Source organism: Colletes latitarsis, chromosome 5, assembly GCF_051014445.1.
Source record: "Colletes latitarsis isolate SP2378_abdomen chromosome 5, iyColLati1, whole genome shotgun sequence".
NCBI lineage: Eukaryota > Metazoa > Arthropoda > Insecta > Hymenoptera > Colletidae > Colletes > Colletes latitarsis.
The window spans coordinates 15,398,124-15,407,944 of NC_135138.1; positions in this window are offsets into that span (position 1 = coordinate 15,398,124).

Sequence of the window (9,821 nt, forward strand, 5' to 3'; positions counted from 1 at the left end):
CAAATCCTACATCCAACTCAGACTTAACATGTGTTATCCTCTAAAATATTGGTCGAAACCAGGTGTAATGGACTGTTTCAGTGTGATACCACCTTACCACGTGATCCAAACCAGAAAAAGTCCGGGATCTGGCCAACAAGTATGCGGAAAATGCGAAAGCATGAGCCTGATGAGGGCAAATACCAGACCTAATCCAGACCTAACATGCGTTATCCTCTAAAATATTGATCGAAACCAGGTTTATTGGACTGTTTCAGTGTGGTGCCACATTACTACGTGCTCCAAACCGAAAAAAGCCCAGAATCTGGCCATCATGTATGAGAAATATGCGAATGTATGAACCTGATATCTGCAAATCCCAACCCTAACCTAGACCTAACATGCGTTATCCTCTAAAATATTGATCGAGACCAGGTTTAGTCGACTGTTTCATTGTGGTACCACATTACTAAGTGATCCAAACCAGAAAAAGCCCAGGACCTGGCCATCAAGTATGAGAAATATGCGAAAGTATGAGCTTGATGAGTGCAAATCCCATACCTAACCTAGATCTAACATGCATTATCCTCTAAAATATTGATCGTGACCAGGCTCAGTCGACTGTTTTTGTGTGGTACCACATTACTACGTGATCCGAACCAGAAAAAGCCCAGAATCTGGCCTCAAGTATGAGAAATATGCGAAAGTATGAGCCTGATGAGTGCAAATCCCAGAACTAACCTAGACCTAACACGTGTAATCCTCTAAAATATTGATAGAAACCATGCTTAATTGTCTGTTTCAGTGTGGTACCATATTACCACGTGATCCAAACCAGAAAAAAACCCAGGATCTGTTCACCAGGTATGTGAAGAATGCGAAAGTATGAGCCTGACGGGGGCAAATCCCGGACCTAACATAGACCTAACATGCGTTATCCTCTAAAATATTGATCGAAACCAGGTTTAATCGACTGTTTCAGTGTGGTACGGCATTACTACGTCATCGAAACCAAAAAAGGCCCAGAATCTGGCCATCAAGTATGAGAAATATGCGAAAGTATGAGCCTGATGAGAGCAAATCCCAGACCTAACCTAGACCTAACATGCGTTATCCTTTGAAATGTTGACCCAGACTAGGTTTAATTGACTGTTTCAGTGTGGTACCACATTACCGCGTGATCCAAATCAGAAAAAGCCCTGAATCTGGCCATCAAGTATGAGAAATATGCGAAAGTATGTGCCTGATGAGTGCAATACCAGACCTAACCTAGACCTAACATGTGTTATCCTCTAAAATATTGATCGAGACCAGGTTTAATGGTCTGTTTCAGCGGGGTACCGCATTACTACGTGATCGAACCCAAAAAAGGCCCAGAATCTGGCCATCAAGTATGAGAAATATGTGAAAGTATGAGCCTGATGAGTGCAAATCCCAGACCTATCCTATACCTAACATGTGTTATCATCTAAAATACTGATCGAAACCAGGTTTAGTGGTCTGTTTCAGTGTGGTACCTCATTACTGCGTGATCCACACCAAAAAAAGCCCAGGATCTGGCCATCAAGTATGAGAAACATGCGAAAGTATGAGCCTGATGAGAGCAAATCCCAGACCTAACCCAGACCTAACATGAGTTATCCTCTAAAATATTGATCGAGACCAGGTTTAGTCGACTGTTTCAGCGTGGTACCGCATTACTACGTGATAGAAACCAAAAAAGGCCCAGAATCTGGCCATCAAGTGTGAGAAATATGCGAAAGTATGAGCCTGATGAGTGCAAATCCCAGACCTAACCTAGACCTAACATGCGTTATCCTCTAAAATATTGATCGAAACCAGGTTTAATGGACTGTTTCAGTGTGATACCACATTACCACGTGATCCAAACCTGAAAAAGCCCGGGATCTGGCCAACAAGTAAGCGGAAAGTGTGAATGTATGAGCCTGATGAGAGCAAATCCCAGACCTAACATAGGCCTGACATGCGTTATCCGCTAAAATATTGATCGAAACCAGGTTTATTGGACTGTTTCAGTGTGGTACCACATTACTATGTGATCCAAACCGAAAAAAGCCCAGAATCTGGCCATCATGTATGAGAAATATGCGTATGTATGAGCCTGATGACTGCAAATCCCAACCCTAACCTAGACCTAACATGCGTTATCCTCTAAAATATTGATCGAGACCAGGTTTAGTCGACTGTTTCAGTGTGGTACCACACTACTATGTGATCCATACCAGAAAAAACCCAGGATCTGTTCAAGAAGTATGAGAAATATGCGATAGTATGAGCATGATGAGAGCAAATCCCAGACCTAACCTAGACCTAACATGCATTATCCTCTAAAATATTGATCGTGACCAGGTTTAGTCGACTGTTTTTGTGTGGTACCACATTACTACGTGATCCAAACCAGAAAAAACCCAGGATCTGTTCAACAGGTATGTGAAGAATGCGAAAGTGTGAGCCTGACGGTGGCAAATCCCGGACCTAACATAGACCTAACATGCGTTATCCTCTAAAATATTGATCGAAACCAGGTTTAATCGACTGTTTCAGTGTGGTACCGCATTACTACGTGATCCAAAGCAGACAAAGGCCAGGATCTGGCCATCAAGTATGAGAAATATGCGAAAGTGTGAGCGTGATGAGGGCAAATCCCATACCTAACCTAGATCTAACATGCATTATCCTCTAAAATATTGATCGTGACCAGGCTCAGTCGACTGTTTCATTGTGGTACCACATTACTAAGTGATCCAAACCAGAAAAAGCCCAGGATCTGGCCATCAAGTATTAGAAATATGCGAAAGTATGAGCCTGATGAGTGCAAATCCCATACCTAACCTAGATCTAACATGCATTATCCTCTAAAATATTGATCGTGACCAGGCTTAATGGACTGTTTCAGTGTGATACCACATAACCACGTGATCCAAACCTGAGAAAGCCCGGGATCTGGTCAACAAGTATGCGGAAAGTGTGAATGTATGAGCCTGATGAGAGCAAATCCCAGACCTAACATAGACCTGACATGCGTTATCCTCTAAAATATTGATCGTGACCAGGTTTAGTCGACTGTTTCAGTGTGCTTCCACATTACTACGTGATCCAAAGCAGAAAAAAACCCAGGATCTGTTCACCAGGTATGTGAAGAATGCGAAAGTGTGAGCCTGATGAGGGCAAATCCCGCACCTAAGATAGACCTGACATGCGTTATCCACTAAAATATTGATCGAAACCAGGCTTAATGGACTGTTTCAGTGTGATACCACATAACCACGTGATCCAAACCTGAAAAAGGCCAGGATCTGACCATTAAGTATGAGAAATATGCGAAAGTATGAGCATGATGAGAGCAAATCCCAGACCTAACCTAGACCTAACATGCATTATCCTCTAAAATATTGATCGTGACCAGGTTTAGTCGACTGTTTTTGTGTGGTACCACATTACTACGTGATCCAAACCAGAAAAAACCCAGGATCTGTTCAACAGGTATGTGAAGAATGCGAAAGTGTGAGCCTGATGAGGTCAAATCCCGGACCTAACATAGACCTAACATGCGTTATCCTCTAAAATATTGATCGAAACCAGGTTTAATCGACTGTTTCAGTGTGGTACCACATTACTACGTGATCCAATCCAGAAAGAGCCCAGAATCTGGCCAGCAAGTAAGAGATATATGCGATAGTATGAGCCTGATGGGGGCAAATCCTACATCCAACTCAGACTTAACATGTGTTATCCTCTAAAATATTGATCGAAACCAGGTTTAATGGACTGTTTCAGTGTGATACCACATTACCACGTGATCCAAACCAGAAAAAGCCCGGGATCTGGCCAACAAGTATGCGGAAAATGCGAAAGTATGAGCCTGATGAGGGCAAATCCCAGACCTAATCCAGACCTAACATACGTTTTCCCCTAAAATATTGATCCAGACCAGGTTTAGTCGACTGTTTCATTGTGGTACCACATTACTAAGTGATCCAAACCAGAAAAAGCCCAGGATCTGGCCATCAAGTATGAGAAATATGCGAAAGTATGAGCCTGATGAGTGCAAATCCCATACCTAACCTAGATCTAACATGCATTATCCTCTAAAATATTGATCGTGACCAGGCTTAATGGACTGTTTCAGTGTGATACCACATAACCACGTGATCCAAACCTGAGAAAGCCCGGGATCTAGTCAACAAGTATGCGGAAAGTGTGAATGTATGAGCCTGATGAGGGCAAATCCCAGACCTAACATAGACCTGACATGCGTTATCCTCTAAAATATTGATCGTGACCAGGTTTAGTCGACTGTTTCAGTGTGGTTCCACATTACTACGTGATCCAAAGCAGAAAAGAACCCAGGATCTGTTCACCAGGTATGTGAAGAATGCGAAAGTGTGAGCCTGACGGGGGCAAATCCCGGACCTAACATAGACCTAACATGCGTTATCCTCTAAAATATTGATCGAAACCAGGTTTAATCGACTGATTCAGTGTGGTACCGCATTACTACGTGATCCAAAGCAGAAAAAGGCCAGGATCTGGCCATCAAGTATGAGAAATATGCGAAAGTGTGAGCCTGATGAGGGCAAATCCCGGACCTAACATAGACCTAACATGCGTTATCCTCTAAAATATTGATCGAAACTTGGTTTAATGGTCTGTTTCAGCGTGGTACCGCATTACTACGTGATCGAAACCAAAACAGGCCCAGAATCTGGCCATCAAGTATGAGAAATATGCGAAAGTGTGAGCCTGATGAGGGCAAATCCCGGACCTAACATAGACCTAACATGCGTTATCCTCTAAAATATTGATCGAAACCAGGTTTAATCGACTGTTTCAGTGTGGTACCACATTACTACGTGATCCAATCCAGAAAGAGCCCAGAATCTGGCCATCAAGTAAGAGATATATGCGATAGTATGAGCCTGATGGGGGCAAATCCTACATCCAACTCAGACTTAACATGTGTTATCCTCTAAAATATTGGTCGAAACCAGGTGTAATGGACTGTTTCAGTGTGATACCACCTTACCACGTGATCCAAACCAGAAAAAGTCCGGGATCTGGCCAACAAGTATGCGGAAAATGCGAAAGCATGAGCCTGATGAGGGCAAATACCAGACCTAATCCAGACCTAACATGCGTTATCCTCTAAAATATTGATCGAAACCAGGTTTATTGGACTGTTTCAGTGTGGTGCCACATTACTACGTGCTCCAAACCGAAAAAAGCCCAGAATCTGGCCATCATGTATGAGAAATATGCGAATGTATGAACCTGATATCTGCAAATCCCAACCCTAACCTAGACCTAACATGCGTTATCCTCTAAAATATTGATCGAGACCAGGTTTAGTCGACTGTTTCAGTGTGGTACCACATTACTGCGTGATCCAAACCAGAAAATGGCCAGGATCTGGCCATCAAGTATTAGAAATATGCGAAAGTATGAGCCTGATGAGAGCAAATCCCAGACCTAACCTAGACCTAACATGCGTTTTCCCCTAAAATATTGGTCGAGACCTGGTTTAGTCGACTGTTTCATTGTGGTACCACATTACTAAGTGATCCAAACCAGAAAAAGCCCAGGATCTGGCCATCAAGTATGAGAAATATGCGAAAGTATGAGCCTGATGAGTGCAAATCCCATACCTAACCTAGATCTAACATGCATTATCCTCTAAAATATTGATCGTGACCAGGCTCAGTCGACTGTTTTTGTGTGGTACCACATTACTACGTGATCCGAACCAGAAAAAGCCCAGAATCTGGCCTCAAGTATGAGAAATATGCGAAAGTATGAGCCTGATGAGTGCAAATCCCAGAACTAACCTAGACCTAACATGTGTTATCCTCTAAAATATTGATAGAAACCATGCTTAATTGTCTGTTTCTGTGTGGAACCACATTACCATGTGATCCAAACCAGAAAAAAACCCTGGATCAGTTCACCAGGTATGTGAAGAATGCGAAAGTGTGAGCCTGACGGGGGCTAATCCCGGACCTAACATAAACCTAACATGCGTTATCCTCTAAAATATTGATCGAAACCAGGTTTAATCGACTGTTTCAGTGTGGTACCGCATTACTACGTGATCGAAACCAAAAAAGGCCCAGAATCTGGCCATCAAGTATGAGAAATATGCGAAAGTATGAGCCTGATGAGAGCAAATCCCAGACCTAACCTAGACCTAACATGCGTTATCCTTTGAAATGTTGACCCAGACTAGGTTTAATTGACTGTTTCAGTGTGGTACCACATTACCGCGTGATCCAAATCAGAAAAAGCCCTGAATCTGGCCATCAAGTATGAGAAATATGCGAAAGTATGAGCCTGATGAGTGCAAATCCCGGACCTAACCTATACCTAACATGTGTTATCCTCTAAAATACTGATCGAAACCAGGTTTAGTGGTCTGTTTCAGTGTGGTACCACATTACTGCGTGATCCACACCAAAGACAGCCCAGAATCTGGCCATCAAGTATGAGAAACATGCGAAAGTATGAGCCTGATGAGAGCAAATCGCAGACCTAACCCAGACCTAACATGAGTTATCCTCTAAAATATTGATCGAGACTGGGTTTAGTCGACTGTTTCAGCGTGGTACCGCATTACTACGTGATCGAAACCAAAAAAGGCCCAGAATCTGGCCATCAAGTATGAGAAATATGCGAAAGTATGAGCCTGATGTGTGCAAATCCCAGACCTAACCTAGACCTAACATGCGTTATCCTCTAAAAATTGATCGAAACCAGGTTTAATGGACTGTTTCAGTGTGATACCACATTACCACGTGATCCAAACCTGAAAAAGCCCGGGATCTGGCCAACAAGTATGCGGAAAGTGTGAATGTATGAGCCTGATGAGAGCAAATCCCAGACCTAACATAGGCCTGACATGCGTTATCCGCTAAAATATTGATCGAAACCAGGTTTATTGGACTGTTTCAGTGTGGTACCACATTACTACGTGATCCAAACCGAAAAAAGCCCAGAATCTGGCCATCATGTATGAGAAATATGCGAATCTATGAGCCTGATGACTGCAAATCCCAACACTAACCTAGACCTAACATGCGTTATACCCTAAAATATTGATCGAGACCATGTTTAGTCGACTGTTTCAGCGTGGTACCACATTACTACGTGATCCAAGCCAAAAAAAGCCCAGAATCTGGCCATTAAGTATGAGACATATGGGAAAGTATGAGCCTGATGAGTGCAAATCACAGACCTAACATAGACCTAACATGCATTATCCTTTAAAATTTTGATCGAAAACAGGTTTAATGGACTGCTTCAGTGTGGTACCACATTACTACGTGATCCAAACTAAAAAAAGACCAGAATCAGGCCAACAAGTACGAGAAATATGCGAAAGTATGACCCTGATGAGGGAAAATCCCAGACCTAATCCAGACCTAACATGCGTTATCCTCTAAAATATCGATCGAAACAAGGTATAATCGACTGTTTCAGTGTGGTACCACATTACTATGTGATCCATACCAGAAAAAACCCAGGATCTGTTCAAGAAGTATGTGAAGAATGCGAAAGTATGAGACTGATGAGGTCAAATCCCATACCTAATCCAGACCTAACATGCGTTTTCCCCTAAAATATTGATCGAGACCAGGTTTAGTCGACTGTTTCATTGTGGTACCACATTACTAAGTGATCCAAACCAGAAAAAGCCCAGGACCTGGCCACCAAGTATGAGAAATATGCGAAAGTATGAGCCTGATGAGTGCAAATCCCATACCTAACCTAGATCTAACATGCATTATCCTCTAAAATATTGATCGTGACCAGGCTCAGTCGACTGTTTTTGTGTGGTACCACATTACTACGTGATCCGAACCAGAAAAAGCCCAGAATCTGGCCTCAAGTATGAGAAATATGCGAAAGTATGAGCCTGATGAGTGCAAATCCCAGAACTAACTTAGACCTAACACGTGTAATCCTCTAAAATATTGATAGAAACCATGCTTAATTGTCTGCTTCAGTGTGGTACCATATTACCACGTGATCCAAACCAGAAAAAAACCCAGGATCTGTTCACCAGGTATGTGAAGAATGCGAAAGTATGAGCCTGACGGGGGCAAATCCCGGACCCAACATAGACCTAACATGCGTTATCCTCTAAAATATTGATCGAAACCAGGTTTAATCGACTGTTTCAGTGTGGTACCGCATTACTACGTGATCGAAACCAAAAAAGGCCCAGAATCTGGCCATCAAGTATGAGAAATATGCGAAAGTATGAGCCTGATGAGAGCAAATCCCAGACCTAACCTAGACCTAACATGCGTTATCCTTTGAAATGTTGACCCAGACTAGGTTTAATTGACAGTTTCAGTGTGGTACCACATTACCGCGTGATCCAAATCAGAAAAAGCCCTGAATCTGGCCATCAAGTATGAGAAATATGCGAAAGTATGTGCCTGATGAGTGCAATACCAGACCTAACCTAGACCTAACATGTGTTATCCTCTAAAATACTGATCGAAACCAGGTTTAGTGGTCTGTTTCAGTGTGGTACCACATTACTGCGTGATCCACACCAAAAAAAGCCCAGGATCTGGCCATCAAGTATGAGAAACATGCGAAAGTATGAGCCTGATGAGAGCAAATCCCAGACCTAACCCAGACCTAACATGAGTTATCCTCTAAAATATTGATCGAGACCAGGTTTAGTCGACTGTTTCAGCGTGGTACCGCATTACTACGTGATCGAAACCAAGAAAGGCCCAGAATCTGGCCATCAAGTATGAGAAATATGCGAAAGTATGAGCCTGATGAGTGCAAATCCCAGACCTAACCTAGACCTAACATGCGTTATCCTCTAAAATATTGATCGAAACCAGGTTTAATGGACTGTTTCAGTGTGATACCACATTACCACGTGATCCAAACCTGAAAAAGCCCGGGATCTGGCCAACAAGTATGCGGAAAGTGTGAATGTATGAGCCTGATGAGAGCAAATCCCAGACCTAACATAGGCCTGACATGCGTTATCCGCTAAAATATTGATCGAAACCAGGTTTATTGGACTGTTTCAGTGTGGTACCACATTACTATGTGATCCAAACCGAAAAAAGCCCAGAATCTGGCCATCATGTATGAGAAATATGCGTATGTATGAGCCTGATGACTGCAAATCCCAACCCTAACCTAGACCTAACATGCGTTATCCTCTAAAATATTGATCGAGACCAGGTTTAGTCGACTGTTTCAGCGTGGTACCACATTACTACGTGATCCAAGCCAAAAAAAGCCCAGAATCTGGCCATCAAGTATGAGAAATATGGGAAAGTATGAGCCTGATGAGTGGAAATCACAGACCTAACATAGACCTAACTTGCATTATCCTCTAAAATTTTGATCGAAACAAGGTTTAATGGACTGCTTCAGTGTGGTACCACATTGCTACGTGATCCAAACCAAAAAAAGACCAGAATCAGGCCAACAAGTACGAGAAATATGCGAAAGTATGAGCCTGATGAGTGCAAATCCCATACCTAACCTAGATCTAACATGCATTATCCTCTAAAATATTGATCGTGACCAGGCTCAGTCGACTGTTTTTGTGTGGTACCACACTACGATGTGATCCATACCAGAAAAAACCCAGGATCTGTTCAAGAAGTATGTGAAGAATGCGAAAGTATATGACTGATGAGGGCAAATCCCATACCTTATCCAGACCTAACATGCGTTATCCACTTAAATATTGATCGTGACCAGGCTTAGTCGACTGTTTCGGTGTGGTACCACATTACCACGTGATCCAATCCAGAAAGTCCAAGAATCTGGCCATCAAGTAA